Source organism: Lynx rufus, unplaced genomic scaffold (genome assembly GCF_022079265.1).
Source record: "Lynx rufus isolate CCGP_SWC_20201006 ecotype Redwood Valley unplaced genomic scaffold, mLynRuf1.p SCAF_10, whole genome shotgun sequence".
NCBI classification, from domain to species: Eukaryota; Metazoa; Chordata; class Mammalia; order Carnivora; family Felidae; genus Lynx; species Lynx rufus.
In genome coordinates, this window is record NW_025814824.1 from 32,374,031 (window position 1) to 32,394,187 (window position 20,157).

A 20,157-nucleotide genomic window follows, 5' to 3' on the forward strand; every position below is an offset into this window, starting at 1 on the left:
ACTGTTTACACGAACATGAAACAAACCTAAAACCTGGACCTTCTCAGAGCTTTCACTCACCCAAATAAATGCATTTATTTGTTATTCTTAGCACTTAACCTAATAATACCCCCTGGGTTATATATAACATTCTTCTGAATATCTACAATGTAGCAGTTATTTCTGAACATTTACTCCTGGAAATTCACAGGATGAACAAGTTTGCATGCCGTAGGATTTCTGAAAACCATCTTGGCAAAAATAAAATAAAAGTAAGTGAGGTAGGGCACCTGGGTGGCTCAGTCAGTTAAGCATCGGACTCTTGGTTTTGGCTCAGGTTATATTCTCATGGTTTGTGAGTTCAAGCCCCACGTTAGGCTCTGCACTGATAGTCCGGAGCCTGCTTGGGATCCTCTCTCTCCCTTTCTCTCTACCCCTTCCCTGCTTGTTCTCTCCCTCTCTCTTTCTAAAAAAAAGAAAAAAAACTTAAAAAGTGAGGTAATCATTTCACAGTATATACATATGTCAAATCATTATGTTGTACATCTTAAAGGAATACAGTGTTCTATGTTGATTATATCTCAGTAAAACTGGGGGAAAATGAATGAGGGCTTTGGAATAAAATTGGAACGTAATTTTACTAGCTAAGTATTTTGTCTTGGCTTAACTACAGTGAAAGTATTCTAATATTAACCTCAATGAATCCTATTCCAAGAATATGGTAGTTAATGGTAAATAGGGCTGGAAGGAAGTTCCTCATAGGTGGAGATTTTTACGAAACCAATTAGAGTCTCAAAGTTCTATTTTTCTAGAAACATCAAAAACTATCAGGATGTGTTGAATTTTGATAGTGACTCTTGAAAATGTTTAGAAATTAAATGCACTGGTTCTTTAGTTGTATGTATATTATGGTGGATTTAATGAAAAGAATCTTCTCAGATCAAAAGCATATTTTCCTCAAATCTATCTTAGTTCCTTAACTACCTTGACATCCCAATTAAGAGCAGGGAGAAAATCAAGGAGAAGACACAGGGAAAATAAAAACTAATACAAAAGGAATACAGTGATGTTTTACATTTGTATCCCAGCATTCTTCATTTGCCCTCATTTTTTGCTGACAATAATAAAATCTGAAGCATGCAGTCTCACATAGTGAGTAGCTCAGTTACTGTAACCTATTATGGTAATACCTGCTCATAATTCATCAGGGGACCACAAGAAATACAGAACTACATGCTCACAAAAACAGCAGCTAGCCTTTAAAAAAGAAGCAAAAAAAAAAAAAACAAAAAAAAAAAACGGAAAAAGGAAAGGAAACAAAATGTATGGGGTCATTTCTTCTCCAGAGAATAAAAAAAGACTAAAATATATCAACTGATGGCAGAATATGAGAATTCATTACTCTTCTGTAAAATTTACAAAAATATTTGCATGCTAAAACCTATCAGTTTATTAACAAGCTGTCATTTATTGAGCACCTACTAGATACAGAGCACTTTTACATGTCAGTTGGGGTTACCATTCACAGTTCTAAGCCAGAGTAGCAGGGACTGTGGTCATAGGCATACTTGTATGTATGTAACATAACTGTTACAACAACTCCTTTGGAAATAATACAAAACCCAGTGCAAACTGGCTTAAGAAAAAGAATTTATTGGGTTACACAATGCAAAATTACTTTCAATAAAAAATAGTTTTGATTTTTTTTCCTTTTTTCTTAATGTTTGTTTATTTGTTTAGAGTGTTCACAAGGAGCAAAGGGGCAGAGAGAAGGAGAGACAATCCTGCACAAGTGGGGAAGGGGCAGAGAGGAGAGACAGAATCCCAAGCAGGCTCTGTGCCATAAGTGCAGAGCCTGATGTGGAGCTCGAACTAATGAACTAGGAGATCATGACCTGCGCTAAGATCAAGAGCCAGATGCTTAACTGATTGCACCACCCAGGTGCCCCAAAAATAGTTTTTCAAAATAAATTATTATTATTGTTTCAATGTCTATATTTTCTAGAGTCCAATGGACTTCAGAACATCAAAAACTGATTATGTAATTTGCTATTAGTATTATGAGCAATTGAAAAGCTCATTTATTTACTTATTTATTTTTAAATGTTTATTTTTGAGAGAGAGCAAGCGTGTGTGCGCATGAGTGGGGGAGGGGCAGAGAGAGAGGGAGATAGAGAATCCAAAGGAGGCTCCAGGCTCTGAGCTGTCAGCACAGAGCCCGACGTCAGGCTCAACCCCACAAACACTGAGATCATGACCTGAGCTGAAGTCGGATGCCCAACTGACTGAGCCACCCAGGTGTCCCGAAGAACTCATTTTTTAAAAGTTTATTTATTTTGAGAGAGAGTGGATGAGAGCACAGGCAGGGGAGGTTCAAAGAGAAGGAGAGACAGAATCCCAAGCAGGCTCCACACCATCAGCACAGAGCCCATGAGATCACTACCTGAGCTGAGATCAAGAGTCAGACACTTAGGGACCCCCTGGGGTGGCTCAGTGGGTTAAGCGTCTTTGACTTTGACTTTGGCTCAAGTCATGACCTCATGGTGGGTCCAAGCCCCATGTTGGGCTATTTGTGCTGACAGCTCAGAGCCTGGAGCCTGCTTCAGGATCTGTGTCTTCCTCTCGTTCTGCCCCTCCCCCACTCACATTCAGGCTCTCTAAAAAAAAAAACCAAACACACACACACACACACAAAACATTAAAAACAAATCACTCAATCAGCAACTGACCAAGCCACCCAAGGCACGCTGAAAAACTCATTTAAAAAAATTAAAATAAAATTTAATGTTTATTTTTGAGAGGGAGATAGAGCGTGAGAAGGGGAGGGGGAGAGAGAGACACACAGAATCCAAAGCAGGCTCCAGGCTCTGAGCTGTCAGCACATAGTCTGATGTGGGACTTGAACCCACTAACTGAGAGATCATGATCTGAGACTAAGTTGGATGCTTAACTGACCACCCAGGCACCTCAAAACTTTTTTTTTTTTTTAATGGCCAATGTGGGTCTTGAACTTAAAACCTCCAGATCAAGAGTCACCTGTTCTATCAACTATGTCAGCGATGCCCCCAAAAGCTTTGGTTTTGTTTTTTTTTTTTTTGAGAAACTCATTTTTTACAAGTAGTGTCTCTGAGGTAATTTCAAAGGTAATTCATTCACATAAAGGTTTCAAAAGGATCACAGCTACCTTGCAACTGTAGTTCATTATCAGAACTAAATGAATTATTCTGACAATAATATTAATTACAATCCAAATTTAATGGTAATTCTACTTCAGGGATATATTGCAGTTGTTTGGATTATAATTTAGTCAGTTTTCCTAAGTGGCCTACTTCAATAGTCAAGACTGTGAAACAAGTACAATGTAACATATTTTATATAGCGTTTTATAGCTTTAAAAATGCTCCCATTAAAAAAAAAACATTGTGTTTGGAGTGCATAACAACTCAGGGAGGTCAATACAACTGATTTAGCACCTTCAGTCTTAAGGTGAAAAAACTGAGACTCAGTTATACTTAGTTGAGCAGTTGTAACTTATAAACATTACACAACTGGTAAATAGTGGGGATGGGTCTGGAATAGGCCCCCAGACTTCCAGTCATTTCCCATTACACCAAGCGTAAAGAATACTACTTAAAAGGGCAGACGCTGGCTCCATGTGACTGTGAGCAAATTAATCTCACCAGGCAACAATCTGTCTGTAAATTGGGAATAATAGCATGTACTTCACTGGATAATACTTCACTGAAGATAAAAGGTGCTAATACCTGCAGAGCACCTAGAACAGTATCTGGCAAATCACAAGCCTTATATAAGTTCTACCATGTCACCTTAACCCCTAATGAGATGGGGGTCTTCTACACCTTACTAAATAATACACCCAATTAAGCACAGAAGGAGGGCACATCTCAGAAATTTTCTAAGTGTGAGAAGAGTAGAGAGCAAACCATATTTTTTACTTCTAATATTCCCACTATTTTTGATTTAGTTATATTTCCACAATGTCTTTACAACCAAGTAAATCTGGCAAACCTGTGTTAGGAGCACTTGCCTAGGGTTGAGACCACCAAGACCCTTAATTACTCAAGAAGCTGACATCAAGAGGACATGCCAGTCAACGTGTAACATAATTTTCTTTTTTTTTTTTTTTTTAATTTTTTTTTTTCAACGTTTATTTATTTTTGGGACAGAGAGAGAGACAGAGCATGAACCGGGGAGGGCCAGAGAGAGAGGGAGACACAGAATGGGAAACAGGCTCCAGGCTCTGAGCCATCAGCCCAGAGCCTGACGCGGGGCTCGAACTCACGGACTGCGAGATCGTGACCTGGCTGAAGTCGGACGCTTAACCGACTGCGCCACCCAGGCGCCCCAACATAATTTTCAATAAAAACGAAGCAATTGGTCTCAGCCCAAGCCCACTGATAAGTACATGGAGTGACCTAATGAAAGATGACTGGGTCAAAGCCCCAGCGAGACCCAGCTGCAACAATGAAAATTCTTTAAAGAAGTGTTTCAGTCCGCTAAAGGTCTGCTCGGGTCTTTTGGATACCTTGGATTGGGCAGAGCTTAATGCTCAGCTACAACAGGTGGCTGTAAATCGTCCGTGACCAGGAGGCCCCCACAGTTCTAGTTCTGCCAATGCAGGCCGAAGTTGGTTCAGCCGCCGTGCTCCTGACAAACCTGGAGTCCCCCTTTCCCATTCGTGCCTCGCCCTCTAAAATCTCCACCAGTGGGGGCGGGACGTTCTCCGAGGTCTCGCGTTACTGGCGCAAATTCAGAGCAATTTCGCGAACGGAGGCCTTTGCTACAAAGTCGGGGGTAAGGGGATGGCAGAACCCAGGTCTTCCCTGGGAAGAAGACCGTAAGTGGAAGGCGACAAGGCGACGCCATAAGAGACGCCGAGCTCCAGGCTCTGTCGCCGCGGCTCCGCCCACGACGGCGGCTCTGACGTCGCAGCCTCTGGCGCCCCCACTCTCCCCATCTGCTTGCGATAGGCCGATAGGCCAGGTAGACGCAGGGACTCTAGTCTGGTTGTGCCCAACGGCGGGGAGTCAGGGGGGTGGGTTGCGTCCGGCCGCCCCCTTCGCGTCGGTTCCTGTCCTCTCTCCGCTCTCTCCTCAGCCTCCCAGAGCCAAGACTTCCTAGGCCTCAGGGGGCCGGAAGTTACGAGAAGGTGGCGCTTGCCCAAGTGAAGTGCGCAGCTTGGAGTTGGAGGGAGGAACGTGACAGGAACCCTCTAGGCCATGGAGGTTCACGCGGCTCCAAGTGGGGCTGGTGCTCACCGCTGCGGTTGACGGTCCAGCAGTACATCCTTTGGTACCTTTACTGGCCCTGCGAGTACACTGGCTTCTTGGGGAATGTCTCTGTAACTGACAGCCTTTTTACTGCCACTGTAACTCACTCGCCTTTTTACTTTTATTTGTTTTAAAACAATACACATTTACTACCTCCTAGTTCTGTAGGTCAGAAGTACAGGTTGGCTCAGCTGAATGCTCCATTTCAAGGGGCACCTGGGTGGCTCAGTCAGTTAAGCATCCGACTTCAGTTCAGGTCATGATCTTGCAGTTTGTGGGTTTGAGTCCAGCATCGGGGTCTGTGCTGACAGCTCAGAGCCTGGAGCCTGCTTCAGATTCTGTGTCTCCCTCTCCCTGCCCTTCCCTGTTCACAGTCTGTCTCCCTCTCTCTCTCTCTCTCAAAAATAAATAAACATTAAAATAATTTTTAAAAAAGGCCCACTCGCCTTTTTAGCTACAGTCTTGACCTGCCCTTCCAGAAAATTGCTGTCCGGCTGTGATGGGTGGGATGGAGGTGTAAGAAAAGACCTCAGAACAGTTTCTGAATACCAGATTCTGGAAGTGTCAGAGCTAGGGAAGGCAGAGACCATAGGGCAGTTTCCACCGTGTCCTCTATTCCTGTTGTCTGGTGGAGTGAGCCTCTGGCTGACCATTACCCCTTCTACTATTGAAGACTTTTTTGCAGTGCTTTTTGGCATTGGCACATGGTCTCATGGCATTGGCACCACCACAAGCATGAGAGCTTCCTGGGCCTAATCCCTTCTTCCACCTCCTTTTCTACTAGGCAAATTTTAGGATGATTAAACACCAAGGTCCTTAAAGTCTGGTGGAGAATCTGAGTTCAAAATTAAATTTGGAATATTTCAGGTGGATTAAAAAATATTTCAGCAATGCAGACAATTGTGTTGTGAGGGGTGGTGCTATTGGTAAGATAAGTCTTGATATCCTATCCAACAGTTTAATGTCTGAATATGTTCAATGGTTTTTGACAACTATGCAGTCACAGTTGTGATTGATGGGAGCCATACATGTTTGGACTTTTTGATCCCAGAGGCAAGAAAAATTTGACAGAATAACCCCTCTGCTATTCACAAACAGACATATTTCTAGTTTCTTTTTTAGTTAGTACCCTCGTCTGAAAATATGAGAGAAAAGTGGGTACCTAAGATAATTCTCCATTGTCTGAAGACTTCTAGTTTGTTGAAACCAAAATTGATCTCAGAAATGTGATTCTCGATTATTGAAAAGCTTGCCAAAGATACATAGACACCTCTCATGACACAGACTGCTGAAATGTTGGTCTGTGACCTGAACGCCGTGAAATATGTGGAGTATTCTGTATTCACACAGAAAAACCTAAAGGATGTGTTTGACAAAGCACTGTTAGCTGCCTTGGAGCCTCTAGAACTACAGAATAGCTGCAGGTGAGTACTGGTCTGAACATACGTCCAGACCACTTTCTGCACCATTATCATTAGACTAAAAGCAACATTTAAATAAAATTAAAAATTAAAATATATTTTTGCAGTTGTAGGAGGAACCACTCTATGCTAGTTCTCTAATGACCTTACATCCTGTCAGCCTTACTTGACACATTTGGCATCCAACCTGGGGCTTCTAAGGTTAGGAAGTCTTTTTGGAAGAAAGAGCCTCTTGGGCCATATCATAAGACTCCCTGCGATCTGGTAGTGTATGCTTTTGTCTAAGTGGTGGACAAGAGTGAGGAAAGAGCCTCCTCCCACTGCCATACCTGTTAATAGACTGTGTGTTGGATTAAGTGACACGAGTGAGGGCTCTGAGCCAATTCAATGTATCATTGTGAAAATGTATAATTTGAATGATATGCTACTTTATTGTAGTATGAATGCTTATAAAGTGTTAGAGAAAAAAATTTCTGATATTCAAAGTTTCCACTGTGTAAATAATGCCTGTTGACAAATCAAAAGTTTTGTCTCTGTGATATTAGCAGATGCTTGCCCACATATGTGACTAATAAACCCTTACAAAACTCAAGGCCTTCTTAACAAGTAACGTTTGGGGACTGTGTGAGTGAATTTTCCACACTGCCTTCTTGCAGTCGAAGAAAAAATGATGCCTCTCACAAAGTAAAGGACTGTATGGTTCTTATGAAGCTACCATGTCATGCCAGACTTGTAAGACCTGCCAGGAGTTGACCTGCTTATCTGCGGTGAAAGAGTTCATACCATTATGGCCATTGAAACTTATCTATGTTAGGTTTTATTCAGAAAACAATTCACACACCCAAGTAGTTGTAACTGATACCTCTGAATATACTGTGGGAACGGGTGTGTATGTATAATACTTCTCTCGATTGTAAGGAATGTTCCCATTGGGGAAATGCCACAAATAAAACAGCACTCGTGGGACGAGTATATAAGTAGGTGCATGCTGGATCTTTCAGCCTAGTTATATGACACTAGTAGAGCAGTACAGAATGCTGAGTGAAGGGAAGAGAGTGAATGAGGAGATCACTGTAGTGAAACTACCCAGCAGAGTGTACAGACTGCCCTTCAGCTTGGACTGCTTTGTTCTAATTTGCCTTTTGAGCTATATGTGTCAGTGATTAACAGTTATGTAGCCTGGAGCCTGTGACACTAGGCAGTAGTGTCCACTTGGGTTTTTGACACAGCATTTGCTTGAAACTGCTGCCTGGTATACTCCATTTGAGGGGCAGTTATTGGCTTGTTACTGAGTGTGGGTGGACACTGAGAAGCTAACTAAGCCATAGCAGGTGTTGTTATGTTCTGACATGCCCATTCTGGAATGAAGTAAAAATGAAAACACCAACAAAATGAGTATTGCCTAGTAATCATGCATTATAAAATGGAAATGATATATCAGGAAAGAAGTAAACTCAGTGTATTCGTTTCCTGTTGTTGCTATAAGAAATTACCACAAACTTAGTAATTTGTTTAAGCCAAACTGAGTTGTGGCTTAAAATAACCCAAATTTATTGCCTTACAGTTCTGAGAACCATAAGTTGAAAATGGATTTCAGTAGACTGAAATCAAGATGTTGGAAGGGCCGTACACCCTCCAGAGGCTCTAAGGGAGTATCTGTTTCCTTGTCTTTTCCAGTTTTTGCAGAGTCTCCTCATTCTTGGGCTCATGACCCCTTCCTCACAATCATTCCAACCTCTTGCTTCCTTCATCATATCTTCTACTTCCTTTTCTAGTTAAATCTCCCTCCTCTCTTTTTCTAAGGATACTTGTAATTACATGTAGGGCCAACATGGATAATCCAGGATAATCCTCCCACTTAGATCCAGCAAGCTGGATCTCCTGAGTGTTTTTTGCTGTGCTAACTAAAGTGAGGGGGGGAAAAGGTGCAATTTGATGACACCTTTTTGTTTTTTGTTCTCTCCTCTAGGTGGGAGTGGAAAATTACCAAAGGTGAGCCTAGGTAGGCCAAAAATATTAAAAGTTTGGTGTTTCTCCAAGTGGGAGGAAAAAATGTTAGATCAATTCCTAGGGCTGGAGTAAAGCAAACCAGAGGGGAGTGGGGAGGGAAAAAACATTTCAGCCGTTTCTTCAGCTTAGTTGCTATCACTATTATATTAGTTATACCTTCCATCTCCATTCTAGCTGATTCTTCCTTGGTACCTGTAATGTTAACCCTAAATTTTAAGTTCACTGGTAGAAGGTTGGAAAAAATTTCATTTAAAAGGGTGGGGGGCATATTAAAAAAAAAAAAAAGCTTTGTGTTATCCTGGACTTCAGCCTCTACTACAAAACTATAATCATCAAGACAGTATGGTATCAGCACAAAAACAGACACATAGAACAGGGGAATAGAACAGAGAACCCAGAATTGGACCCACAAATGTATGGCCAACTAATCTTTTACAAAGCAGGAAAGAGTATCCAATGGAAAAAGGACAGTCTCTTTAGCAAATGGTGCTGGGAGAACATGCAGAACATGCAGAACATTCAGCAACATGCAGAAGAGTGAAACCAGACCACTTTCTTATACCATGCACAAAAATAAACTAAAAATGAATGAAAGACCTAAATGTGAGACAGGAAACCATAAAAACCCTAGAGAACAACCTCTTTGACCTCAGCCACAGCAACTTCTTACTCGACATGTCTCCAAAGCCAAGGGAAATAAAAGCAAAAATGAACTATTGGGACCTTATCAAGATAAAAGGTTTTATACTGCAAAAGAAACAATCAACAAAACTGAAAGGCAACCAACGGATTGGGAGAAGATATTTTCAAATGACATACCAGAAAAAGGGTTAGTATCCAAAATCTATAAAGAACTTACCAAACCCAATACCTGAAAAACAAATAATCCCATGAAGAAATGGGCAGAAGACATAAATAGATGCTTTTCCAAAGAAGACATCCAGATGGCCAACAGACACATGAAAAGATGCTCAACATCACTCATCATCAGGGAAATACAAATCAAAACCACACTGAGATACCACCTCACACCGATCAGAGTGGCTAAAATTAACAACTCTGGAAACAACAGATGTTGGTGAGGATGTGGAGAAATGGCAACTTTCTTGCACTGTTGGTGGGAATGCAAACTGGTGCAGCCTCTCTGGAAAACTGTGGAAGTTCCTCATAAAATTAAAAATAGAGCTATCATATGACCCAGCAATAGCACTACTAGGAATTTATCGAAAAGATACAGGAGTGCCGATTCATAGGGGCACATGTACCACTATGTTTATAGCAGTGATTTCAATAATAGCCAAATTATGGAAAGAGCCCAAATGTCCATCAACTGATGAATCAATAAAGAAGAAGATGTGGTTTATATATACAATGGAATACTACTTGGCAATGAGAATGAAATCTTGCCATTTACAACGACATGGATATGGAACTGGAGGGTATTATGCTAAGTGAGATAAGTCAGAGAAAGACAGATATCATATGTTTTCACTCAGATGTGGAATTTGAGAAACTTAGCAGAACACCATGGGGGAGGGAAGGGGAAAAAATAGTGTCAAACAGAGAGGGAGGCAAACCATAAGAGACTCTTAAATACAGAGAAAAAACTGGTTGATGGGGCAACAGGGGAGAGGGGAAATGGGCGATGGGCATTGAGGTGGGATGAGCACTGGGTGCTGTATGTAGATGATGAATCATGGGAATCTACTCCTGAAGCCAAGAGCACACTGTATATACACTGTATGTTAGCTAACTTGAGAATAAGTTATATTTTTTTTAAAAAAGGAGATTTGTGTTTTGTGGCTATTGCATCTGAGTATAGAATAAAAATTGATGTAAAATGTTGTGCTTATAATTTCATAAATGCTAGAGGGATCATCCCAATCAAGGAAACCTGCAAAAAACCTTGCTTTTTTGCCACTGGTGGGTGGGTTGAAATAAAAAATTTTAAGTATCAAAACCCAAGTAAATCTCCATAACTGATGATATTTACTATATTTTTTGCCTATTGGAACCTCTGGAGAAAAGGCAAAAGCATGAAAAGAGAGGTACTCTTCAGGTGAAATACACTTACGAAGTTTACAAAGCAGGGTTTTAGATGCTGATGAGCTTTTGTCAAATCAGATGTTCTGACCCATAAAAGCTGATCATTTTCCAAAGTGTTGTGCATATTTTTGAGTGGGTGTATTTGGACTCTAAGCCTGATAAGATAAAAAGGGTGTAACAAAGCCTTGCTTGGCAGTTGGACCTGGTACATAGTAGTCTAGCCTTGCAGCATCCCAGCTTTGCTACTGCTGAAGAAGAGCCACTGGCTCTTTTGGTATCCTAATGCTAATTGCCTAGACCTGACTCTAAGCTGAAACCTGATACTTTTGATAGGGCTGTTTCAACCCCACCCCTAGGTTTGCCAACGTAAAATCTGGCAAAATTTCCCTGTTCAAAAATCAAAACCCAGATGCTGGGACAGTTGCAGATGGGACAGCCCAGATGTGGGCTACATTGTGGAAACATCTTGGATGCTGTCTATACCATCTGGGTCACAAACACCCAAAGAAAATGGCTTATTTCTAATGTTTGTTTATTTTTGAGAGAGGGAGAGAGAGAGAGAGAAAGAGAATGATTGGGGGAGGTGCAGAGAGAGAGAGGGAGACACAGAAACCGAAACAGGTTCCAGGCTCTGAGCTGTCAGCACAGAGCCTGATGCATGGCTCAAACTCACAGACTGCAAGATCATGACCTAAAAATGGCTTATTTCTGATGGGACCATCTGAAATTGAGCTACTGATCCACACCGTATCTCTGCTGCAGAGACTGATTGTGATCCTAACTTCTGATTCCTACAAAAGCTGCAAACTGGGCACATCATAGTGAGTGTGACCCCTCTACCCATTACTGACAGATGAAACCCTGGACCCCATCTCAGGGCTGTTTCACTGTTGTTGACTTGTTTTTGGCTTTCCAGATTGGTTGCATTTTGCAACAGTGATCTGATAGCCTGACTTCCCTCACCTTCCTCCAGGTACATACACCATGGTAAAGCAGTTTGATTATTTTTTATTTTTTTTAATGTTTCTTATTTATGTTTTAGAGAGAGACAGAGACAGAGCATGAGTGGGGGAGAGGAAGAGAGAGAGGGAGACACAGAATCTGAAGCAGGTTCCAGGCTCTGGAGCTGTCAGCACAGAGCTCAACTCAGTGTTTGAACTCACAAGCCGTGAGATCATGACCTGACCGACAAAGGGAGTGATCTTTTCTAGGTTGCTCCTTAGATAAACAATCAGGACAAAAGGATGGGAAGTTATGTAAACTCATGAAAAAAATTGTTTTAATTCAAAATTTCATTCTAGACAATTCTGAATATGATGTCTTTCTGATTCTTTCTAGTTAAATTATATAAAAATGATTTTGTGAAAATACTTTTGTGTTTCTTGCATACAACGCTTCCAGATGAAAGATCTAGATGAGAGTAGGGGGTGATTGAAAAAATGTTATGATTGCTAAAAAGGACACAACATAGTTTGTAATGATGAAGAAAAAAAAAATCCCAGCATCTGGGGTGTGGGGAGGGGGAAGGGCATTAATGATTTTTGCTTTTCAGAAGTGTTCCTGCAAGCTTTGCCCTCTTCCTAAAGGAAAACTCACTGTGTGCCTTTTCAAGCTATAAGCACTTTGAATTCTCACTTGTTGAGCCTAGCCTCAAACCTGACTAGCACTGACCATGAGATGGCAGGGGGTGACCCCAATACCAGCACTTTCCTGCAAAATACCTACTGATGTCCACATGATTGAACTGATGTTATAGACATATAAAACTGTTTGGAACTGACTGCCTCAAGTAGTCCCTCTTGAAACCATAGACTGAACTGCACAATTTGGACTAGACTAAGAACCTAGGGTGGGAGGCCCCATAATGGAAGGCCACACTGGGTGCCCTGTTAACCTGTATTGCCTGGCTGATGTATGTCCTGCTGGGCATGCCGCAGGAGTGGAAAAGCCCTTGCTTCTATGCATACCACACGCACCCTCTGAGACTGTACTTCTTGTCTGTGTGCCCTTGCCTATCATGCAATGCCTCAGCCCCGGAAGACTTTCAGGTCAGCTTCAATTTACTGGCTGTGCCTGAATTGATGCCTTGGGCCAAGTTAAAAAAAAATAAAAAGTTTTAAAAACAGAAACTCAAGGATGAAGCCATTTGGCTTTCTCAGATATATATATGGTTTATTTATTTCAACTGACTTAGTAAAGGACCCCTAAATTTAGGGCATAATTGAGATCAATATTGCAGGTTGCTCTCAAGGTCCTACTTGAGATACTTTTGCTGTAAAGATGCCTTGGCCAAGGGCCAAAGCCTGCTTATTCTTAGCAAGTCCTGCTTACAAGGTTGGCCTTAGGCTAGTTGTCTGAGACTTGTGATTTGGGAGGGTTCCCATTATTTGCAGAGCTGATAAGAATGACTTACTGTACCTAAAATGTCTGTGCAACCAATGTGGTTTATGCTGAATATCTACTTTCCTTCTGGGAATCTTTAGGCAGGGTGCCTACATGACCAGCCCCCAATAAAAACCTTGGGCATGGAGTGTCTAATGAGCTTCCCTCGTAGACAACATTTCATATGTGTTGTCACAACTTGTTGATGGCGGAAATAAGCATGTCCTGTGTGACTGTGCTGGGCAAGGACTTTTGGAAGCTTATGCGTGATTTCCTCCAGACTTTGCCCCATGTGCCTTTTCCATTTGCTGACTTGTTTTTTGTATCCTTTCAAAAAAAGATACAAGTTTAGCTGTGAGTACAACTAACTACATGGTGAGTGTTTTCCATTCTCCTGGTGAGTCATTTGAATCTGGTGGGTAGTTTGGGTCTCCCCCACCCCAACAGGATTGTACTATGACATTGTAGTTGTGCAGCTCTAAAGAAAACTAATGAGGGGCGCCTGGGTGGCTCAGTCAGTTAAGTGTATGACTTTTGGTTTCAACTCAGGTCATGATCTTGCGGTTTGTGAGTTCAAGCCCCGCATTGGGCTATGCTCTGACAGTGTGGATCTTACTTGGGATTCTCTCTGTCTTTTTCTCTGTCCCTCCACTGTTCATGTTGCCTGTCCCTTTCTCCAAATATAAATAAACAAATGAGAAAAAATGAAAACTATGCATGGAAAAGGGAACTCTGCTCACTGGGTATAGATGTGAGTTGTGGTGCTTGCTCTAAAAACACCTCCCAGATGTTACGTTTTCATTGACTCATGACATTAGTCAGTAGGCTTGCAGTATAGTCTGGGACATGGCAGTAGGAAAATTAGATGATCAAGTCTCAGACTTGGTGGGGACAAACATTATGGCAGAAGAATGCACAAGACCCATGCCTTCTGTTCACAACCCATGTGGATGCCTATGGGAAAGGACTGTTGGAGGATAAACAGAAATGCAATCAACAAGCTGATTTGGCCTGAACTTCCCAAGTAAGGACTGTAGCCACATGGATATACTATCACAGAGGGAATCGCAATCCATTTACAAGTCAAGACTAGGCGTGAAAATAAGCTGTTGTGATTTTAGCACCTGAGACCAAGGAAGCCTGGCACACATGCCCAAACTGCTAACTACACTCTTAAGTAGCAAGTGGAACTCAAGGACACATAATCTGGGGCACTGGTCTTGGCAAATGGACTATGTAATTAATCCTCTTATTCTTCGTCCCTCCCCACCCCCCCGCCGCTTCTATGTCTACTTCCTGGGAAACTGGGGTACTGGGGTTTGTGAATATAAAAGAAGAGCCAGGGAGTGGAAGAATCTAACTTGGTGTTTTGTTTTGCTCCCAAACTAAGTTTCCTGGATTTGGACTGTTATGGATGATGATAATGATCATGGATATGGAATGACAACTCTAAAGTGCTCCTAGTCTGGCCCAGAGGATGGGAGGTGTTCTAGGGTGTTACATGTTGGACAAGAAAGAAACTGCTGAGCCACCTGGAAATGATTCTGGACATATGGTGTGAGTAAGACATGGGAGCACTGGTAAAAGGGTGACATTATTGCTGTGGGGACTAATACTGAGCATATGGCTATAGCAGCACAACAACAATCTTGGCTGCTGGGGAGACTTGGGGTTAGCCAGGAATAATTAATCTCTGTCAGTTCTTGTCTACAGAGCAGCTGGCCAATTTATTTTATTATTTTAAAAATATGTTTATTTATTTTAAGACAGTATGTTGCGTGTGTGCACATGAGCAGGGGAGGGGCAGAGAGAGAGAGAGAGAGAGAGGGAATCCCAAGAAGGTTCTGCACTGTCAGCACAGAGCCCCAGGAGGGGCTCTATCTCATGAACTATGAGATCATGACCTGAGCTGGAATCAAGAGTCAGACGCTTAACTGGCTAAGCCACCCAGGCACCCCATATCTGGCCAATTTAATGGAGATGGCCACTACCAGCCTCAATGTGATGGATGGCCAGTGGGAAATATTAATCTAAGAACTTTCAGAAACGTCCCAGTAGCTTCTGACTCCAGGAGTTAACAGTCTGCACTCAAGACAACAGAATAAGATCAACTTTCTGGACATTGATTGGATTTCCTTTAACCTCATCCTATTTACATACTATTGCACCTGCTCTGAATTTAACTGATTGTTGAATCTACATTGCCTATTAGGATATCTGGTGGGGTGGCCTATATTGTAAAAAGAGCTTGGTTGGTGATGTGAAAGGTTAGGAGGTAGAGTTATATGGTAACTGCTCCGTGCAAGTGTCCTTTTGTGTATTCATTCAGACAAGACCATAGACAAGGCTTATGCTCAGTTCATTTAAGTTTTGGTAGAGTGCCCCGTAACAGGAGAGAATGGCAGGCTTGTGAGGAACATGGCCATTTCTTACCCACCTCTCTATCTTCCCTTGAGGCTGTGATGAGACAATTTCTCATTACCTTCCAGGTTCTAGTGAGATATAAGTGTTTCTGCCTCTAAATTCCCCTCTTCCCCCTACTTTAGGGTAGATGTATGCTATAGGGTATAGACATATACTATAATACTCCAAACTGCTGAGTATGACATTGGCTTATCGGAAACAGAGCTCCCCATTGCCCATGTTGCATTGTTATCTGACGTCTTCTGTTTTGGCATCCGATGGGGCAAGGGACACAGTGAATTGGCACCTTTGCTGATCTTAGTATTGTTGTCTGTGTAAGAAACTACCTTATCTAAACAGGCTCATTTTTCTTTACCAGGTGAATCTCTCAGCCTTGCTTGACAGCAATCATGACAAATGCTCTGGACTCACCCATATGCACTTGTGTGAGAGAAAAGGTCCAAGGCCCAAGAGGTGTGGCCTGCTTCCTCCTCCCAATTCAGTTTAAAGACTAGTTATAGTTGAGTAATGTCAGAAAAGTGATTAGAATTAGTTTTGGTTTTTATTACTACAAAAAATTTGTATGTTTAAAAGTAAGGTGTGCTCATGATGACTTTTTAACAGACCAATTCTTGGTTCCAGTTTTTGAAACTGCCCACTGGTTTGTATCTGGAGAATAATCTGGGACATCTTAGTGTTTAACTTATCTTTTTTGGCAGTGTGTCCGGTGTCTTGTTGTCGTTTTTAAATCTTGTTTTTTCATTCATTAACCAGTGAGCAGACTTAGAGGACAGATTGATTCTACTTCCTAGATTTAGTTTAGAAAACATAGGCTTCACCTGATGCTCTTAAGAAAGCATATTGCAAATGCCTCATTTAATAACATACTCTACTTTTTGAAATTTGCCTTTTCTCTCCACCCTTGAATAGGTCCAGTATTTGATGAAACTCATGAAAGTGAGTGGAACCTGACTTGTCCCTCTTTTCTAGGATACAATGCATATATGATTGTGACTTTTAAAGTAATTTGTTTGCTATTTCCTTATTTATTTGAAGTTAATTTCTAACTTTTTAAATTTATAATGAAGAAAAATATTACATCTTTTGAAATATACTCAAGGAATTGAGTTTGTAATTTGAACGATTTTCATTGTTGGTGCCCTTGAGTGGCTCAGTGGGTTGTGAGCCCAACTCTTGATTTCAGCTCAGGTTGTGATCTAATGTTTGTGAGACTGAGCCCTGCGTTGGGCTCTGCGCTGACAGCATGGAGCCTGCTTGGGATTCTCTCTCTCCTCAGCTCCCTGCCCCTCCCCCACTCACTTTCTCTCAAAAATCAATAAACTTAAAAAAAATAAAGAATTTTATCCTATTAAAAAAAATGTTTGGTGGCACCTGGGTAGCTCAGTTGGTTAAGCGTCCAAGTCTTGATTTTGGCTAAGGTCCTGATCTTGTTTTGTGAGTTCAAGACCTGCACGGGGCCCTGCACAGGCAGCACAGAGCCTGATTGGGATTCTCTCTCTCCCTCTGTCTCTCTGCCCCATTCTCACTCATGATGTCTTTGTCTCTCTCAAAATAAATACATAAAACTTAAAAAATTTTTTTTAAAGTTTCATTGTCAAAAAAAAGTAAGTGTAGCAACCATTCTATAGTTCCAATATGTAAGTGTATGCATATATATGTATATTAGAATTCTGGGAGAACACAGAAGAAACTAGTAATAGAGGTGAAGGAATTGATTGGTGATGTTGAAATGGGAACTGGGTACACATAGCAAGACTGTAGAGTTCAGAGGAAACAACCAGACTATATATTGCCCATGTATATCATTTTTTTAAAATTTTTTAACGTTTATTTATTTTTGAGACAGAGAGAGGCAGAGCATGAACGGGGGAGCGTCAGAGAGAGAGACGGAGACACAGAATCTGAAACAGGCTCCAGGCCCTGAGCAGTCAGCACAGAGCCCGACACGGGGCTCGAACTCATGGACCGCAAGATCATGACCTGAGCCGAAGTCGGACGGTTAACCAACTGAGCCACCCAGGCGCCCCTCCATGTATATCATTTTATAGTTTTTAACATGATAATACCTGTTGAATACTTAATTTAAAATTAAAATAGATTATATTATTTTTATAATTTGATAAATATCTATTTCCTTAGAAAGTTTTGAGAATTTCTTTATGATGGCTCATCTAAATAAGTTTGTAAGATAGCATTCAAGTTAATTAAGAAGGCATCAGACCAATTTATTTATTTATTTTTATTTAAAATTCTTTTTTTCATTTTTAGATAGCATGAGATAGAGAGTAGGCAGAGGGGGAGAGAGAGAGAGAGAGAGAGACTTTTTTTTTTTTTTTTTTTAGTATTTATTTTTGAGAGAGGGCATGCACGCATTAGCGGGGAATGGGCAGAGAGAGGGGGACAGAGGATCCAAAGCAGGCTCTGCTCTGGCAGCAGCAAGTTCAATGTCAATGTCGGATGCTCAACAGACTGAATGTCCTGGTGCCCAAAGAGAGAGAGACAGAGAGAGAAGAGAAAGAGAGAGAGAGAGAGAGAGAGATAATCTTCAGCAGGCTGCACACTAAGCGTGGAGCCCACCACTCTAGGATCATGACCTGAGATGAAATCTAGAATTAGACACTCAACCAACTGAGCCACCCAGGTATCCCTACACCAGTTTATAACAAGTACAAGTAATGTAATGTGAACATGGGCCTTAACTAAATACAGCTCACTTGGTTTGGGAGCATAATTTGTTCCAGAAACGGTCTTATAATCCAAAGCACTTGTATATTAATGTGAATTTCCCCATAAGAAATAATGAAAACTCAGATTCGTTTCACAACCCAAAAATATTCATATAAAATTATTATAATATTGTCATATAACATAAAATAATAAAGAAAATACAAAATATAAAGAAAAATAAACAAATTAACCTGCACTTATGTTTGAAAACCTTTGTGGCTGGTGTGAGAGAGACTAGAGAGAGGAGGGTAATTATGTAGGACAACTTTCACTATCACTGAAGGAATCATTGCTATCTATTGGGTCAATGGATCTTTTTCTTTTTGTACAACTTTAACAAGGAACCTATCCAATAACACTTGCTTTGCCTCCTTTTGAGGATTTTGCAGAAATGTGACATTGCATTGTCGTTAAACAGATTCATCGCTTGCACTGTTACGGCCTTATTGGGTAGTGCTTTTCTACAAAATTTTGCACTGTTTCCCACATTTTACACATCTCCCTAATCTCATTTGAAGTGAGGGATTCCTCCACCTTTATCTCCTCCTCTGCAGATGAGATCTCCTCTGTAACCTCTTGCTGTTGCTCGCAATGCAGATCCATCAGTTTGTTGGTGGTCAGCTCCTGGCCATGTTCCTCCACCAGCTTTTCAATGTTGTCCTCATTCACCTCCAGTCCCATGGTCTTCCCCAAGGACACAATTTCATTGACAACTGGCAGCTCTTGTTCATGAGCAAGCCCCTCTAAGTTATGTCCAAGAACGCAATCAGGCCAGTTTTCTCCAAGCAGAATTCAGGGTTCTCTTGGTGACCCCATCCTAGGTTTTATCAGTGAACTTGAGGCAGTTTCTAATATGGAAATAATTTTTCCAAAACCCTTGGAGGGTAAGGTTTTTTTCCTTCAGTCACCTCGAAGAATCGCTGAAATAGTGCTTTGCTTTAAAGCTTTTTGAAATTCAAAATGACCTGCTGATCCATGGGCTGGAGGATTGGAGTGATGTTGGGAGGAAGAAATTTGAGCTTAATGAGCTCGAATTCCTCCAGTAAGTCAGCCTCAAAGTCTGGAGGATGAGCAAGAGCATTATCCATAACCAGCAAGGCTTTGAGTGGCCGACTCTTTTCTAAAAGCTATTTCTTCCCTGCAGGATCGAAGACCTCATTGATCCACTTAACAAACAAGATATGAGTAACCCAAGCTTTGCTGTTGGACCTCCACATAACGTTTAACTGGCTCTTCTGCACCTTGCATTTCTTGAAGGCTCATGGATTCCCCGAATGATACACAAGCAAAGGCTTGACTTTGAAATCCCCACTTGCATTAGCATAACACATGAGGGTGAGATGGTCTTTCATGGATTTGTGACCGAGCATTGCATTCTCTTCTTCTGTAATGTAGGTCCTCTTTGGTATCTTTTTCCCAAAAAGCCCCACCTCATCACAGTTAAAAACTTGCTCTGGCAGGTAACATTCAGAAACCATGATCTTTTGGAACTTAGGAGTGAATGCCTCAGCTGCTTAGTGTCCGAACTCGCAGCCTCTCTGTGCCTCACAACACTATGGATGCCACTTCTCCTCTTAAAGTTATCAAACCATCCTGTTTGCCTTGAAGACTTCTTCATTTTCTGTTGCTGTACGTGGCAGTTTACTTATGAGGTTGCTGTACCAGGCCTTTGCCTTCTTGCAGATAAATTTCTCGGTCACAGTATCACCTGCTAGTTACTTCTTGTTTATCCAAACCAGAAGCAACTTTTCTATATCTTCCAGAACATATGGCCATTGCTTTGATATTCTTGTGACTCCTTTTGCTGCATCTAGCCCCCTTATTTCTTCTTTCTTCTTCAATACTGTGCAAATGGTCAATATAGACTTATAAAATCT

The 20,157-nt window shown here is 41.4% G+C and overlaps 1 long non-coding RNA gene across 3 annotated transcripts; it reads left to right on the forward strand.

Annotated features, from left to right (window-relative positions):
- The first annotated feature begins 5,642 nt into the window (after positions 1–5,642).
- LOC124529499 (uncharacterized) lies at positions 5,643–19,610 on the forward strand. 3 transcript variants are annotated; one of them, XR_006966402.1, is made up of 3 exons: positions 5,643–8,693; positions 14,520–14,686; positions 19,425–19,610. It is a non-coding gene; the product is annotated as an uncharacterized LOC124529499 (long non-coding RNA). The 3 variants fall into 3 exon arrangements; XR_006966390.1 differs by lacking the exon at positions 19,425–19,610 and adding an exon at positions 17,400–17,437; XR_006966396.1 differs by lacking the exon at positions 19,425–19,610 and adding an exon at positions 17,400–17,437 and having other exon boundaries at positions 5,643–8,683.
- Positions 19,611–20,157: the final 547 nt, after the last annotated feature.